This window comes from Lathyrus oleraceus, chromosome 4 (genome assembly GCF_024323335.1).
Source record: "Lathyrus oleraceus cultivar Zhongwan6 chromosome 4, CAAS_Psat_ZW6_1.0, whole genome shotgun sequence".
NCBI lineage: Eukaryota > Viridiplantae > Streptophyta > Magnoliopsida > Fabales > Fabaceae > Lathyrus > Lathyrus oleraceus.
The window spans coordinates 62,065,647-62,085,189 of record NC_066582.1 but is presented as its reverse complement, the minus strand read 5'-3'; positions in this window follow the sequence as shown (position 1 = coordinate 62,085,189).

Genomic DNA, 19,543 nt, shown 5'->3' with positions numbered 1-19,543 from the left:
TTCCTTTACGTTAATCTCAGAACCCAAGTTGACTAGCTCAATCTGCTCTTCGAATGGCTGAATCGCTTTTCCTTCATGCTCAAGAAGACGAGACAATTCAACACTCACTTCTTCATCACTTTCCTCCTCAGCCTCAAACACAGGGAACTTAAAATTTGGAGAAGGAGAAGGATCATTGTATTCAATGGGGTTAGAAGCCAGCCTGCATAATGATTTGATATTTTGATTTTAGAGAAGTGAATTTGGGACCAAATATTATGCAAATGGGTAATTATATTATTTATGTTTTTTTTTGTGATTACCATTTTCAGAATAAAGCAAAAAGTAAAAAACAAAACATCATAGATGTGGATGAATAGAATTATATTTTATTGATGATCAAATTGAAATGCCCAACAATGTTCACTTCTCCCTTAGGCATAAGAGAAGGATTTTTAAAAATAAATAAAATCAATTACTTAGATCGATGCATAATAACAGGAATATCAACATCGGTCCAATTGTTGCAAGCCTTTCCATGCGTCACAAAATTGGTGCAGTCTTCCTCTTCATCATCCTCTAGCACAACAACTAAGTGTTGTTCCTTACCATGAATGAACCCTCCGCTACGGAAACTGAGTTGTACATCTTCAGATCTGACTGCTGACGAACCTTGTTGGAACCCCAATCTGGCTCTTCTCTTGTTGTCGGAGACCTCTACCATTTGTCCCCACTGATCAGACTGACCATCTTCAACAATCTTCCTTGCATCTTTAAATGAGGACATAGGTGCCCCAACTCTCTTTTTAACAGCAATAGCTAAGGCTTGAAACGGAGTTCCAACCTCATCCTCAACTTCAACATAAGAGAAAGATGACAGGTGGCTAACCAACAACTCCTTCTCCTCGCCAACAATAACAAGCTTCCCATTCTTGACAAACTTGAGCTTCTAGTGCAATGTTGAAGTAACGGCCCTGCCTCATGAATCCATGGCCTTCCCAATAGACAACTGTAGGTCGGGTGGATATCCATTACTTGAAAAGTAATTTGGAAGTCACTCGGACCTATCTTCACCGGAAGGTCCACCTCTCCAATCACAGTCTTGCGTGAACCATCAAAAGCTTTGACGATCACGCCACTATATCTCATAGGCGCTCCTTGGTATGACAACTTGGAAAGAGTCGACTTCGGCAATACATTCAATGAGGAACCAGTGTCGACCAACACATTCGACAAAGCATCCTCGTTACAGTTCATTTAAATATGCAGAGCCAAATTGTGATTTCTACCCTCCTCAGGGAGTTCCTTATCACAGAAGCTAAGATTGTTACAGGAAGTGATGTTAGCCACAATATGATCAAACTGATCCACCGTAACATCATGTTCCACATACGCTTGTTCTAACACCTTCTGCAGTGCTTCTCTGTGCGCTTTAGAATTCATTAACAGAGACAGTACTGAGATCTTCAAGATGGTTTAGAGCAATTGATCCACTATGTTGAATTCACTTTTCTTGATCAGTCTAAGTACCTTATCATCGTCATTAGGCTTCAAGCCGCTGGATTCACCAGACTGACACCTTGGAGAACTAATGGATTCTACTATAGGTACATCCACCTTCTTGTTAACAGATATATCCTCCACATTCTTTGGGAACACCGACCCAAACCACGACCACTATGGGTCAGCTTAGTAACATCAGCAATGCTTACAACCGAACTGGTCGTAGGCAACGGAACCTCTTGACCATCTTTCACCATAGTAGCATCATACTGATACATGACAGCTTTATCAGATGCATACAGGACTGGGCCCGCTAACCGTATTACCAACGGTGATACCGATCTATTGTTGACGTTGTTACTGTTGTTGCTATCAAATGAAATCACCACTCTCTCTGCTGTCTTGAATACTGGCACTATTACATTGACATCGTCATCTATGTGAAGGGATTGAACAATCTGAATCAAGCCTTCATCCATCAATCGTTGATGTCCTTCTTCACAACCATACAACCTCTAGGATTGACACTGCAGATAACACAACCATCATGGTCATGCTCATAATCGCTCACGAAGCAAATATCCTTGTGCATCGTCACCAAGGATCTTCTAATGAAGCGTACATCGGATACCTTGAACTCGCCAGGACAACCGTCCACCATATTAATAGAAGAATTTCCATGGGTAGGTAGTGGGTTAGCTTTGACATTCGGCGCACGGTCCTCAAAGGACACCATTCCACTCTTAACCATCTTCTGGACCTCATACTTGAGGGGGTAGCAATTCTCAATATCGTGACCGGGAGCTCCTTGATGAAAAGTACAACGGAGTTCTGGTTTGTACCACCATGGAAGTGGTTCGGGGATCTATGGAGGATTTCTTGGTTGTAACAGGTTCTTGAGAACTAAAGACGAATATGATTCTGCATATGTCATCAGAGTTCTTTGTTGTTGTTGAAGTGGTTGTTGTTGAATTGGTGTTGACTGATTTGCTGAAAATACTGGAATGACTGATGATACTTGATGATGATGTTGACGGGGTGGTTGATTCCTTCTTACCTGAGGCCTCCTTTACCTCCCGACTGAAACTGTATTAGTCTCTGCTTCCTTCTTCTTACCAAAACTATTACCATACCTCTTGCTGGATGACACCTCCTTTCTAGACAACCGTTCTTCTCGGACACCTTCTTCGAGCCTCATCCCCACGTTTACCATTTCGGTAAAGTCACTGGGGGCACTGGTAATCATCCGCTCATAGTAAAATGAGCTCAGGGTCTTAAGAAAAATCTTAGTCATCTCCTTTTCCTCTAAAGGAAGGGTAATCTGAGCAGCAAGCCTCTCCATCACTGAGCATACTCCTTGAATGTCTCCTTATCCTTCTGAGACAATGACCTTAACTGATCTTTGTTTGGAGCCATATCAACATTGTACTTATACTGCTTCACGAATGCTTCACCCAAATCGTTAAACATGTGGATGCTCGCACTATCCAATCCCATGTACCACCTCAGAGCGACACCAGTTAAACTGTCTTGAAAATAATGGATCAACAACTAATCATTATCTGTTTGAGTAGACATCTTTCTGGCGTACGTCACCAAATGACTGAGTGGACAGGTGTTCCCTTTGTATTTTTCAAAGTCAGGCACTTTGAGTTTCACCAGAATCTTCACATTCGGAACCAAATAAAGTTTCACGACACTCTTCTCAAACATATCCTTACCCCTCAAAGTTTTCAATTCCTTTCGCAGCTCAAGGAATTGGTCCTTCATTTCATCCATCATCTCAGATACATCAGGGCCCTCAGACGACTCAAAATGATAGATGAGGTCTTCTACACGGGGTTGAGTATGCACGACAGGTGGTGGTACAGACATGACCGGTCTAGATGCTGACATGGAAGCAAAGGTAGGCGCAAAGCCTTCAGGCACAAAGTTCGTCGGCATTCCCCACGGGAATCCGGCAGGCATTTTGGGTGCAAAATGAGCAGCCGTTGCAGGAATGATAGAGGTAGCCACCTCTGAAATGACAGTCCTCTGAGGAGGAGGAGTTGTGGTTGTTGGAGAAGACTGGTTTTGAGCATCTAGGACTGACTCCATCATGGCAGTCAGATGAGAAATCTTATCCTTCAGGTCTCTGTTCTCTTGCTCTAGATGTTCCATGATCTTCAGATGATTGACGCGGGTATTGTATCGATGAGTCAGCTTGGCTGAAGCACAGGAGAAACACCAATAAGACATTTGGCGAAAGAGAAACCTGCTTATGCAAATGATGCATGAAATGCGATGCTTGATTATTTTTATTTTCAAGGAAATTACTATATTATTTGCAAGTATATATATATATATATATATATATATATATATATATATATATATATATAATTGCAGCAATTTGATATGACCATAGAAATCTCTTTTATTTATATAATTGGAAGGATTACACTGAGTACAATTTCAGAACCAAAAATACAAAATACAAGAGAAAAGGAGACTAGTCATCCTAAGGATTCCTAATAACAACATCTGAAGATCTGGTTGTAGGTGCGTACTTCCTTCGAATGCGTCGGATCTCGGTCTCAAAAGATGTCTTCATCTAAGCCTTCTCAAGGACAAGCTGATCGACAATCTTCTTCCAAGCGACGGAAGGCTGAGGCATACTAGAGGAAGATGAAACCTCTGGCTCTCTGTCTCTTTGTCACTCGGTCTTCAGGTAGCTCAATAAGTGCATCTTTGTCCTTAGACTCAAGCTGCAACTCCTCATGCTTTCTGCTCAAAGCATGGAAACACTCTTCCCACATATCCTTCTCTTGTTTCATCTTGGCGAACGCGTCTTCCAACTCCTCTACATCTTGGTTAGGGAGAGTTAATAGCTCAACCACAACCATAGACATAGGTCTCTCACAAGGATAAGGCATCTTCAATTCCAAAGCTCTTTTCTTCACCCAAAGAGTGTAAGCTTCTAAAGTTACACAATTGCACAGACCAAGCTCGGATCTTCCTTTCTTATGCACATTATGCCAAGCATGCACAATCTTCTGCTTCAAATGTTGGGGATCTTTACCCTCTTGATAGAAAATACCTTATAACAAAGTGTTATTAGGTTTGTCTCTCAAGGGGAACCCAAGTTGACAACGAGCCAGAGCAGGGTTGTAGTTGATCCCTCCTTGTGTACCAATGAGAGGCACATTAGAGAATTCACCATAACAATCAATAATCTCCAAGCTACTTAAAGAAGGATCATACTAAACTATATCATCATTAGTGAGAGGCATAAGTCTCTGAGACCACCGTAGACATTATTTGTTCTCCACAAAAGCAGGTGTCTGAGACAAGTGCGAAATAAACCACTTGTACAGAAGAGGAACACATCAGACAATAGTTCCACCACCTTTAGAATTCCGTAGATACAAAGATAAGTACATATCTCCTAACAGAGTAGGCACATGATTCCCTATCAAGAATATTCTAATGGCATTAACATCAACAAAACTGTCAGTGTTAGGGAACAAAGTTAATCCATAGATGAGCAACACAAATATAGCTTCAAAAGCATCCACACTACTGGCTTGAGCAAAGGCAATAGCTTCCTTGATGAGGAACTCAGAAGTCAACCCAATTAATCCTCATTTCTTCACCCAATGAGCCTTTATCCCAGACTTCTTCAAGTGAAGAGCTTCAGCAATAAGATGAGATATGGGAATCTCTTCCAATCCACTAAAGGGCACTTTGTTAGAAACAGGTATTCCCAAGAGATGGGCATACTCATCAGCCATAGGCACGAGCTGATAATCCGGAAAAGTGAAGCAATGGTAGAGAGGGTCATAAAACTGAACAAACACACTCAGAAGTCCTTCAACTACATCAATAGACAAAATAGATAGAAGCTTCCCATGACATTGCTTGAAGTCCAAGGGATCTAATACAAAAGATGCTAGCTTCCTTAACTCTTTCAAGTCGGGACATTTGAAACTGTACTTCTTAGTATTCCTTCGTCCATAATCCATGGTCAGAAAATATTTGCAAATAATACCTCACTTCCTTGAAATTTTCGTGTGATGAATATTATGATACGCATGAATGCATGAATGCAACAATCACAAATAAGGGATCACACACAAGGCAAACAAACAAAGGTTAAGGGATGAATCAAGTCATTGTCAAGATCAATCATCCATTTTGGTGGATTGTGGTTTACACCTTATCAACACCCAAGTTCCATTGATATTGACAAGACTTGATTGGATCAACCAAGAATCAAGGGTTTGTTGTGAATCACGAGCATGGAGTCTGGGTAAGAACCATCTCAAAGGAGTGAACTAAGGATAAAACCTGTAGATCATGTTCTAAAAAGTTCCTAGAGTCTTAATTCCAACTATCAGATATTATAGGTTAGGATGACTGACTCATCAACCCATAATATTCTCAAGAGAAACTCGTCTGAGTGTAGTATCGCGTAACAACTGTTATCAAGTCTACACGTGAACAGTCTCCGCACTACGTCCTAAATAGGCCAAGAGGGGTTAAATGTTCTACGGTCCTCAGCTTCTCAGACCCCAAATCAGAGATAGTAATGCCTAACCACAAATACTTGGGTGACATTCCTAACTCCAAAAGAGTCTCCACTAAGTAGATGGGTCTCAAGCCAACTTGTTAAGGACTACTCCACACAAGTCGAACATGACTATACCATCTTCCTATCTTAATTGCACTCTAGTTCGGGTTTGAACTTATCTCACCACTTAGAGATCACCAAGCACAACAAGAAGATTATATCACACAAACAAATATACATACATCAAATATATACAATTATATACACACAAAAAAGTAGGCTAAACCCACTGGAGACTACTCCCCAACAGAGTCGCCACTTAATTTCTGTAGCGGTAAATTCATGGCCATCAAGCTATGGATAAACTAGACGTCAACAAAACCAGAGTCGCCACCGCGTTTTTATTGTTTCCAAGGGAAAAGGGAAAAGTACGAACAAACCCCAAAAATAAGAAGTTTTCAAATAAAAACTAATAAAATGCCAGAGATTACAGGTAAGGGGGTTGGTTACACAGAGGGAAGGTGTTAGCATCCAAAGTATCCTAGGTACTCCTAGGAAGTCCTTTCTTATGTGCATATGTGTTTTTGTATTGCAATAAAATAGAATGGAGGGATGAGAAAAGAATTCATTAATTATATTTTTGTGTTTGACAAGACCTTCAGACTTGTGCCTACGTACCAACATAAAAATGAGGGATCAAAACCTCGTAGTTCGTGGTATCAATTTCAAAGTGAGTGCATTGCTTTTAACAAAAAAAACTTTAAGTTTAGAAAGGCCAAAGGGCCTAAAATGATTTGAATGAATGTTAATTCTTTTTGGCTTTTGAAATTTTAAGTTAAGTATAGTTAAATTTATTTACAAGTTTGGATTAAGAAAAGATTTTAAAAAATGCAATGGCATAAGGCCAAAGTTTCTAGTTTGCAATAAGATCAAAGTTTAGAAAATAGACACAAGAAAAGAAGATTTTAAAAAAAGGGGGAAGAGATTTTGAAATTAAAGTGGGGAGGAGATGAAGAGACTAATCCTAAGCACAAAATTAAAAGTTGAGAGTTGAAAAGATCTGACCAATGGGCTGCAATCCAATAGACAAGAATGTCATATAGAAACCCAAATTTCCTTTAGACTTTAGAATCAAGCAACAAACAATACACCAATAGCAGGTTGAAGAGCAAGGCATCAAATAAAGATAGCCACATCCAAGCTTAGAAACTCCATGATCTTCTTCAAAATTTCCCATGTATCAGATGACTCCCAAGATGACATAAGTCACAGGTTCAAAATAACAGCTTCACAATGATCATGTTGCAGATGAACTCAAATGAAGCTTCAATGATGTATCAGATGAAGTTTCAATTCACAAGCATTTGGTCTCATGAAAGTTGGCATTGACCAAGTCCTTTTGCATAGGGAGTATTCCCTAAATTCTAAGTCCAATAGTCTCAGATCAAACCAACAATCCACACAAGATGTTTTTTTAGGGTTTTTGTTCTTATTATGTACATTAAGGTCAAAAGACCACACAAACAAACAAGTATATACAAACACAAAATATCACAAACTATGGTCCAAATGGACAAAGTGAAAATGACATTAAAGTAAACGACATGAATGGTATGAATAATGGCAAATGACTTAAAGCTTAAAAATTAAAGTGCATTAAAAATAAATGACTTGAAATTAAATGTTAATTGTTAGTGAATTAAAAGTTAGTATTGCTTTTGCTTTGCTTTTGTTTAAGTCATTATTTGGAGAACACTCAACCCACTTATCACAAGCATGGATCCTTGAACCAAGACATCTTCCAAAGGAAGGAAAAAAGGCCATGTTTCCATACAATACCATGAAAGAGGGGAGACTTACAATCTCACTAACTAGAATGCTATGCCTTTTGTGTCAAAATTTAGCGCTATGTTAAGCAATCGTAATTGGACTTATGTAGAAGTCACAACTATTTGAGGTCGGACAATAAAATTTAGGTGTTAATGCATGTTAGAGACATAGTATAATGGACTATGCTCATGAAACATACCACACACAAAAAGAATATGCAAAGTGGGGGACCTAATCACATTCATACTTATGTTGATTTTGCAACCAACTAGCCTTAGGATATAGAGATATTATAGATCCATGACATAAATGTATAAAGAAGTGGAATGAGATGAAGAGGGAGGGGGAATGGATCAAACACAAATTGGACAAATGAGGACTTTTACCAAATTAAGATCATTCATTCATTTTGGGAGATGGAATGTACATTCCATCAATCCCCTAAATCCAATGATCTTAACCTAACAAAGTCAAATTAACCTTGACCAAGGCCCAACAACACAAGTCAAACTCACAAAGTCAATTAAAGTGGCTCTACATAATTTATTTGGCATTTAATCAACTAAAAATATTAAAATAGTGCATTAAATTAAATTATGATTGGTCAATTTCCTAAAACCTCATCAAAACACCAAAGAAATAGCCATGAGATTTATCATAGGTCAAACAAGGCCAAAGGACCTTAGAGAATTTTTTTCAGAATTTTTGGAAACTTAAAAGTATTTTTAAATAATTAAAAATATTCACAAAATCAATTAAATCATGGAAAATATTAATAATAATCCAAAAAATAATTTTAATTCAGAAAATGAAAGAGGAATTTATTTAATTTTTTTTGGTGAAACTCTCATATTTTTTGGATCAATATTAAAATTAATATGAATTAATGAAAATAAGTGAAATAAAATAAAAATCAATTAAATCAGAAAAACGTGGACCACTTGATCTCCCTCATTAATCGAGGTGGCAGATTAAGTGGTGGAAAACATGCGTTCCATGGTACACTTGAGTCAGCGCGCCACACAACTGGTAATCAAAAGGAGTGCTCATGATTAAAACATTTTGAAATGATCCAATGGCTCAGAACAGGTCCATCACATCGCCAGAGCAAACTACCGGTCATCTTTTCGGATGACCCTGGTCGGACTGGTTCTCTCATCACCATCATATAAATGAAAAAAGAGGACATGATCTTAAAGAAAAAATAGTGTAGATCACGAGTATGACCTCAATTTAACCTAACTCCAAGTATATTGAGAGATACGTGGAGTTGAATTTTGAGGTGTATAAATTGAGTTGCTTCGATTTGACCTCAAAGCAACTCAATCTTCTTGCCTATATTGGTAGGACTTCAGACAACCAAGGATCCAAGAGAATTAATGAGAATTGAGAGAGAATCGAAGAGAATAAAAATATGGAAAAATACCTTCAATGTTGTGCAGAACTTGATCTCTCTTGCTTCAATTCATGCTTGATCTTGCTTATGGAGCTTGTAGAAGTAGATTAGGAATGGTACAAGGCTTTTGATCCTGGACTTTTTGAATCTCTAAACAGTAAGATTCAAACTCAAATTTCGAGTGAAATTTATCAGGTTTTCCTTTCAATTGTGAGGGTTTCAAAGGTTGGAGGCAAAGCTGGCGCGCACGGTCCTTCAAATCTGATGCAATGGACCTCTATTTATAGCAAATGCAAGTGATATTTGCATACTTAAAAATGCTTCCAAATTTGGCAATGTGAAGTGCACACTTTCATGGGCATGTACAGGCCCATGAAGCAACTCAATTAGGTCCAAATGCAAGTGAGATTGAGTCTGAATGAGAATTGGATTGCAAGGCAAGAGTGTATTGATATTTGAAGAATGATTCTTGCCAACTAATACAGCCATGTTCAAGCCATACGCAGACCCCTCAAACCTTGTCCAAATTGAATAAATTTGGAATCTTTGGAAAGGTTAGATCAAGGGGAACAACTCTTATGTTGAACACTTTTCCATTTGGAACTTGTATCATGCTGAATTTTGAGGTGGAAGTTTGGAAATTTCAACATGTCAAAATATTTTCGAAGTGTTAAGCCATATGTTCAATTATTCCACCTTGTCTAACTTTTTATGTGAGCTTTAAATGAGAAAAGTGTCTTCATCAAAGTTGTATCCCTTTCAAAAACCTTAAAAATGGTCAAAAATTTGACATCATTTGGATTTGGGATGAATGAGTTATGCATTTTTGAAGTTGAGGAAAATCACTTGTTCAATGGTATTGGTCCAAAATGACCTATAATGTATCCTCATATCACATGCTCATAAAAGTTGAATTAGATCTTTCTCTAAACATAAAAGTTGAAGTAGACACCTTGAATTTGATTGTTCAACTTGGAAATCTTTCATCTCATAAAAATTGAGCAAGTTATGGCCTTGGGAAGTTGAATTTCAAATTAGGGTTTAGACAAAATGACCTATAATATTTCAACATAAAAAGTGACTTTATAAGCAAAAATAGAGCTATACCTCAACATGAAAGTTGTTTTCAATGTCATTTATAGTAACGTTTCTCTTGGAATCATTTTCATATGATGAAAATTGTAGGAGATAGGGTCTAGGGAACCCAGTTTTGATCAGATGAATTCCTCTGGTCAACCACCATCAACCACCTTGCTAACTTGAAATTATCTTGACTTTTTGGACTCATGGGAGATATATATATGCATAAGAATAGTAAAATTTTGAAGTGTACCTTGAAATATTTGACCATTTGTTGAAGAAGCTTGGTGGAGAAGTTACACAAGACACCCATATGAACTAGGGTTTCCACTGCAAACCAATTCCAAACTCTTGATGATTTGATGATCAAAATAACATGTAAAGCTCAAGGGGACTCATATATGATGTCTAAAGCCATTGTCGACCATTACTTGATTGTGCTCTTAGCCATGAGGGTCTTAAACTCTAGATATGAGCTTGATGGATCAAAGGTGATCATGTGCCTTACCTTTAAAAGAAGTAGACAAATGCAAAGACATATTTTTGGTATTTTGGTTAGTAAATGATAAAATACAAAGCATGATACAATCACAGGATGCTTGGTGATCTCTCCCAAAACAAACTCAATGAAAAAGGGGTAAGAAGGATGCCAAGGCATGATCCCAATGCTAATGCATATGATGAGATATCATGTGGGATCTTAGGGTCAAAATTGGGGTCTTACACATGCCCACTCTTTATTCTCCTAAGATGGTTGATGATGACAACCATGAGACTCTTCAAGGTCAGATTCATCATACTTCTAGGTCAGTTAATGCTGAAATTCTTGATGACACTGAAACTGAATACCGAGGCCCTCACCTTAATTTCTAGATTCCACCTCAGACTGTTAAGTCTGTGGTTCAAAATCCATATCAATCTGTTCATAATACTTACTATGATATACCTCTTGCTTGTCATGGGGGAATCTGCTACTATGATGCCATATGTTCCTATCAACCTTGCACTCTAGTTTGAGAATTCTAGGGAACACTTTGCTCCCAATGTTCAACCTGGAGGGAAGTTTCCTCATGGCGTCCTACATTAACAATGATGAGTTGCTCATACACTTCTTCCAGAACAGCCTATTCGGGGCTTCATTGGACTGGTATATAGGTTTTGAACATAACAAGATCAAATCATGGAAGGATTTATTAGAGGCATTTCTGAAACAGTACAAATACAACCTTGATATGGCTCCCACTAGGCTGCAACTACAAAATCAGTCTCAAAGAACCAGTGGAACGTTTAAGGAGTATGCGTAGAGGTGGCGTGATATGGCTTCCCGTGTTAGACCAACACTATCATATAATGAGTTGATTGATATAGTCATGGGTACTCTACAAGGTATCTATATTTGAAAAGATGGTTGGCATTTCACTTTCCAAGTTCGCTAATATAGTGAATCTCCAAGAACATGGTTTTCTTGAAGGTATTCACAATGATTGTGTTGTTTGTGATTCAAAACCAGACAATTGTGTTGTGTTGAAAGAATGTGTCCAAATTTTGACGACCCAGGTAAGTGTGCAGTTTTCCAAATCTAGGGTTGTGGAAGAAGTCTATATTATTGAGCCAATAACGATTATTTATAAGAAAAAGAAGATTGAAGCTCCTCCAAGGAGGATCTAGCCTATCCACGTTTGTGTTCCTGATCCTTTCCCATATCAAGATACCAAGGCAGTGCCTTGAAGATACGATACTGCAACGTATATGGGTGGAAAGGAAGTTTAGTTTTATGATGCTGAGATTGTCAACATAGCTGGAACCGGAGGCATGACCCATAATGGTCGTGTATTTGCTCTAAAGTATACTCCCAAGGTATCCCTATCACCATCTGTTGTTCTTCCTAAAGATAAGGTTGTTCCCGATCCCCCTCCACATGCATGGGCATCTATTCCTACTATTCCGGTTGTGACACTTGTTCCATCTGTTACAAAGGGTACTCCAGAAAAGCTGCAGAAGTAGAGACTTCTAAAGGTAAAGAAATGGTGAATAAATTTGAACAAATTAAAGGTTTCCAAAAGAGTATCACTACTGAGGAAGGTCAGGAATTCCTCAAGTTGATAAATAAAAGTGACTTCAAGATTGTTGACTAGTTAGATCAAACCTCGTCTAAGATTTCAACCTTGTCTTTGCTGTTGAGTTTTGAGGATTATCAAAAAGCACCATTGAAAGTTCTGAGTATTGTCCACGTGATGCAAGACATCACAATTGATCAATTTGATGGCGTGGTTGCCAATATCACTGCCAGCAAATATTTGGGATTCAGCGAGGCTGAGTTACCTCCATAGGGGAATGGCCATAATAAAGCTTTGCATATATCAGTCATATGTGTAGATACATATATCTCTTAAGTACTAGTTGATACAAGCTCCTCACTTAATGTAATGCTCAAAGATACATTAAGTCAATTGCAAGTAGAGGGACCCGAGATGAGAGCCAGTGTGTGGATTGTTGGAGACTTTGATGGCTCTAGAAGACAGGTCATTGGCGAGGTTGGTCTACCCATTTGTGTTAGGAAACATCATTTTACTATCACTTTCCATGTAATAAACATTAATATAGTTTATAGTTGCTTATTGGGTAGGCCATGGATTCACGTTGTTGGGGAAGTGACTTCCATACTGCATCAAAATCTCAAATTCATGTTCAAAGATAAGTTGGTTATTATATGTGGTAAGGAAGATTTGTTGGTAAGTGAGTTATCGTTGTTCAGATATGTTGACACAGAGGATGAGATAACAAAGGTCTCGCTCCATTGTTTAGAGTTTGAAGATGTTAGATCCGCTACCTCCAATCAAGATTAATCATCAGTAATGGTTTTATCTTTGGTAAGAAGCGCCAGGGGAACCCTTGAGAAGGGTCCTCTCTTCGGTTGAGGTCAGGTTATTAATGTGGCTGAGAAGCATGACCTATTTGGAATTGGTTATCATCCTTCAGCATGACAATCATGTTTCGAGGAAGCATAAGAAGTTCAACCTTATTAGGTTTAACAGTGCAGGCTTCCAGAATGATAATACCGTGGCAGTTATTGGTGATGCAAGTTGCACCAAAAAGGAAGCTCCCAACTTTGTACGCAAGTGTCCTCCTGGATTCAAGGTTAGCAACTGGACGACCTACGTTGTCCCTATGGTCTTTTAAAAAAAACGCAATGCATTTCATTTCCCTAATCCCTTGTCTTTGACCGAGACAAAATTATAGCTTATAATGGCCTCCTTATTTTAAAAACATTATGTGATTAATAAAAGAAAGTGTTTTGCATTCAAAATCATGCTCCCTTCCTTTATGTTATTTTACTTTTCCACTAATAAAATTGAAAAAGATTCTTTTCTTTTTCCGCTTTTCAAAAATCATACTAAAATAAGCTCATAACATGCAGAGCAAATAATTCCATTGGTAACAACTCGACAAAAGTTCATTGTAAATTTGGACTTCTAATCATCCAAGCTGGAGAAGACAATGAGGAAGATTGTGAATTATCGGCTAAGCTAGCAAGGCTCCTTGAGCACTAAGATAAAGAGATTCAAACGTATAAAGAGCCAGTAGAAGTTATCAACCTGGGTTCTAAAGAAGTCAGGAAAGAGGTGAAAATAGGGGCATCCCTTGCCGAGCATGTACACAACGAGTTAGTCAAGTTACTTAATGAATATGTTGACGTCTTTGGCTAATCTTATCAAGATATTGTTGGTGTAAACCCTAGAGGCCAATACTTTTGGTACTTGTATCGAATTATTTATTAATAATAAAAGGCTTTTTCTTTATTATGTTTGTCTAATAAAGTCCCTAGAATAGATAGTCAATTTAATGTATCAAGTGTGACTTAATCATGAGATCACATTAAACATAAGGACACTATTCTTAAAGTATCCATAGTCGAGCTTTATTGTGAAGTGGGATAACATTAAAGCATTAAGACTATTATGTATATAGACTGATGATCACATCTCTTGGATCATGGATAAGGAGTTATCAAGTCTTAAACATAGGTATGAATATTAAGAGTAATATTTATACTGGATTGGCCCACTATGAGAATACTATATAGAATGTTATGCAAAATGTCATAAGTTATTCTCATGGTGATAATGGTGTATACCACCCTTCGACCTGAAACCACTATGGACCCTAGATGTAGAGTCGAGTGCCTTATTGCTGATCAAACATTGTCCGTAACTGGATGACCATAAAGACATATGATGGGTACTCCACGAAGTATACTAAGGGACATGAGTGACCTAGATGGAATTTTCCCATCCAAGGGCCCAATATTGAACTGGACAAGGATGACATGGTCTATGCCTTGTGTTCAATATAGACATAAGGGCAAAAGGGTAATTATACACATAAGTATTATCGCAAAAGGATTTGTCAGATCATATGACATTTTCGTGTCTTGGGTAGCAGTGATGTGTTGCTAGATATCGCTCACTGTTTATTATGTTAAATACGTGATTTAATATAATTGTCAATGCCGCGAAAACCTACAGGATCACACACAAAAGGACATATTGATGAGAGATAGAGTAACTAAAGAATACCGTAATGTACGGTGCACTTATGTGAATTATAGAACATCGTAAGGTACGATGTACTTAAGTAGAATACGAAATATGGGAAGGTACCACGCGCTTAAGTGATTTTGGCATATTATAAGATATCGGCCACATACACTTGAGTGGGCTTTTTAGCTTGCAACCCACACAAGTGGTTCTATAGATAGAACCCTTGCGTAGAAGCATTTGTGCAATTGCAATTTCGTTTCTCTCTCTCACACACACTCAAATCCTTTAGTAGCTAGTACTGAGATTGAAGGAATCCGTTCGTGTGGACTGAGTAGAGGCGTTGTCATCGTTCAACGTTCCTGATCGCTCCGTAGATCTGCATCAAAGGTTACAATCGCCACAAGAGGTAACGATTCTATCACTGATCATGCCCATTCGTAAGGATCACTAAAGGAGAAATTTTAAATTCCGCTGCATTTTGGATCGCTCTTCTCCTTCAGATATGTCTGGGACATTGTCAAGCATCACTTGCAACTCAAGCCTGAATGTCCTCCTATCAAGCAGAAACTTAAAAGGACCAGACCCGACATGCCACTTAAAATTAGAGAGGAAGTTAAGAAACAGTTTGATGTTGACTTCTTAGCCATTTATGAATATCCTCAATGGGTTGCTAATATCGTCCTAGTTTCGAAGAAAGATGGGAATGTCAGAATATGTGTGGATTATCGGATCTCAAAAAAAGTGAGCCCAAATGATGATTTCCCTTTACGTCATATTAATGTCTTGGTTGATAATATAGCTCAGTTCTACGTCTTTTCCTTCATGGATGGTTTCTCAAGGTACAATCATTTGGAACATTTGAGGAAGTTATTTTCCAGGCTCCGAAAGTTCAAATTGCGGTTGAATCCAGCAAAACGTACCTTTGGGGTCTGATCTAGTAAACTGTTGGATTTTATTATGAGTCAAAAAGGCATTGAGGTTGATCCCGATAAAGTTCAAGCAATCCAAGATATGCCACCTTCTAGAACAGAAAAAGAAGTATGAGGTTTTCTTGGTCGGTTTAATTACATCTCCTGATCTATCTCTCATTTAACGACTACCTGTGAACCAATCTTCAAATTATTGAGGAAAAATCAACCGATCATGCAGAACAATGATTTTCAAGTGGCATTTGACAAGATAAAAAGTATTTGCAAGAACCACTAATCTTAATACCACATGTTCCTGGTAGGCCTCTTATTATATATCTTACGGTACTAGATGAATCTATGGGTTATGTATTGGGTCAACATGACGACACATGCATGAAAGAGAATGCAATATACTATTTGAGCAAGAAGTTCACTTAGTATGAAACCAGATACTCACTCTTGGAGAAAACTTGTTGTGCTCTTTCTTGGCCTGCTCGACGCCTGAGACAATATATAGTTTTTCATACTACTTTGTTGATATCCAAAATGGATCCGATAAAGTATATTTTTGAAAACTCTGCTGTCACTGGTAGAATTGCTTGTTGCCAAATGTTGTTAAATGAGTATGACATCCAGTATGTGACCCATAAAGGTATAAAATGGAGTATTTTTCTGACTACCTTGCCCGCCAACCTGTGGGGGGTTATCAACCGATGAGGTTTGACTTTCCAAATGAAGACATCATGTTTATCAGAGACTGCAATATTCCAGGACCCGATGAAGGACTCGAACCACGATCGCGATGGATGCTCATATTCGACGGTGCTTCTAATGCTCGAGGTCATGGGATATGTGCAATTATTACTTCTCTAACTGACTTTCATCTTCCATTTACTGCTAGATTATGCTTTGACTGCACCAACAACATGGCAGAATATGAAGCGTGTATCTACGGTATTGAAGCAAACATTGACTTGAGAATTAAGATTCTTGAAATGTATGGAGACTCCGCTCTAGTAATCAATCAAGTTAAAGGAGATTGGGAGACTCAGGATAGTAAGTTGTTTCCTTATAGAGAGCATATTTTGAAGTTGATTCCCTATTTTGATGAAATATCTTTTCATCGTAACCCAAGGGAAGAGAATCAGCTGGCAGATGCTCTAGCTACTCTGGCATCCATGTTTAAAGTCAAGTGGAAGAATGAAGCACCTGCTATTCACATTGACCACTTGGATGGACCAACACATTGTCTAGTAATTCAGGTCGATTCTGATGATAAACCTTTGTTCTATGACATAAAAAGATATATGGAAAAACAGGAATATCCCGAGGGTGTATCCATTACTGGCAAGAAAGCTCTGAGAAGACTTTGTTCAAAGTTTTTCTTGAATGGTGATGTTTTATACAAAAGGAATTATGATTATGTGTTGCTCAGATGCATGGATAGACACGGGGCAAACACAATCATAAGGTCCATACATGAAGGTTGTGAAGGTGTACATGCTAAAGGGACCGCCATGGATAAAAAGATCCTTCGAGTTGGTTATTACTGGACAACAATGGAGGTTGATTGTTACAACTTTGTCAGAAGATGTCAGAAGTGTCAGATATACGGTGACAAGATTCATGTGCCACAAACTCCATTGAATTTTTTGACTTCTCCTTGGCCCTTCGCTATGTGGGGTATTGATATGATCAAAATGATAGAGCCGAAAGCTTTCAATGATCATCGATTCATTCTTGTAGCAATTGATTACTTCACTAAGTGGGTCGAAGCTGCTTCTTATGCTAATGTCACTCGACAAGTGGTTACCCGATTCGTTAAGAAAGAGATAATATGCCATTATGGGGTTCCTAGGAAGACTATCACTGATAATACCAATAACCTCGATAACAAGATGATGAGTGAGTTGTGTCAAGAATTCAAGATCAATCATCACAACTCTTCACCATATCGATCCAAGATGAATGGCACTGTAGAAGCAGCAAATAAGAATATCAAAAAGATTATCCACAAGACGGTCATAACCTACATGGACTAGCATGTGATACTTCCTTTTGCTTTGCATGGCTATAGGACTTCGGTTCATACTTCCACCAGGGTAATATCATTCTCACTTGTGTATGGGATGAAGGTTGTTTTGCCAATTGAGGTTGGAATTTCTTTACTTAGGGTTATCATGGAAGCTGACCTTGATGAAGTCAAATGGGTTCAATCTCGATATGATCAGCTGAATCTAATTGAAGGGAAGCGTTTGACAGTTGTTTTCCATGGTCAGTTGTATCAGAGACGCCTTAAACGAGCTTTTAATAATAAGGTTCTCCCTCGTGTATACCATGAAGGGGAACTCGTGCTCAATAAATACTCTGTTATACACTCAGATCCACGAGGGAAGTGAACTCCCAACTATAGAGGCCCTTTACCATCAAGAACGCCTTCTCAGGTGGATCCCTGATCCTCACCATTATGGATAAGGAAGATTTTCCATTGCTAGTGAATTCTGATGCAGTAAAAAAATATTATGTCTAAAAAAATGAATAAAAAGCCTGCTAGATAGACATCCGTAGGGACAATCTAGGCAAAAAAGGGTATTCTAGTGGACCAAAAAATGAAACGTCCATGCAAAAGTTAGAGATCAAACAAAAAGAATATAAAAGCTCACTAAGTTGAAAACCTGAAAGGGCGACCTAGGCAAAAATGAGCATCCCGGTGGATGAAAAAAATTAAAAATATCTAGGCAAAAGTTAGGGATAAAGGTATTTGACTGCAATCCTTGAGCCTACTTCATTACAACTTGATTTCAGACGACCAAAGATCGATCCAATCATCGTCAACTGAAGCAAAGTGTTGGAACCTAGATTCTACATTAGATAATCGTCAATGTTGTAGTCAATGGAAAATTACAAAGAAAATCCCCATTGTCATTTGCTTTGTTTTTCAATTTCTACAACTTCCTCTTTAAGGATTTTTGCATCCTTGTACACACATTATATGTATAATTTTTTTACATAATCAATAAATTTCATTTTTACTTTATCAATTTCTTTTCATTTATCTCACATTTTATTTGAAAAATAACTGATTATTTTGATCATATAATGCTATAAAACTTTGAGAATAATAAAATCTACATTAAAGGAAAACTTTATGCATTGCTTTGATTACCTGAAAAGTTCTAAAGAGTGACCAGTAGTCTATATTAATTGCTTGATATCTGGAAGCATCTTAATGACTGCCCGATCAGATTATATATCTTTTCCCCCCCAACCGGACCAAGATGAAATCTCCAGCAGTGGTGGTAATGCTAAACATTCCTTCACTATAAGTTTCTTTGGTGCAGTTAGTGGTGAGTCAAGTCTACCCTACACCAGAAATCATATCCTTATGAATATCACTCAACCCGTATGGCCACATAACATTCATGCATCATAAAAAAATCAAACATACATATAACATGCATATCATGCTTTCATTGTAAGATTGATATATTTCCCCATAAAGTATTTCAATCAACCCTAACAAATGAACCTATGAAAATCTACCTGTCATTCCGTATTTCATATACGCTTATATGTATCATGTTACAACTGTTCTCAACGGGATTTTTGTGTGGATATTTTGGTATTTAATCCTATTCTACCTTGAATACTCGAAAAGTTGTCGCCGATCACGTATTCTGGTTTAAGATGATTAAATAAGGGAAACTTTCATACCCCAAAATTTGCTCTCCCTTCTTCACTTTTCATCTAA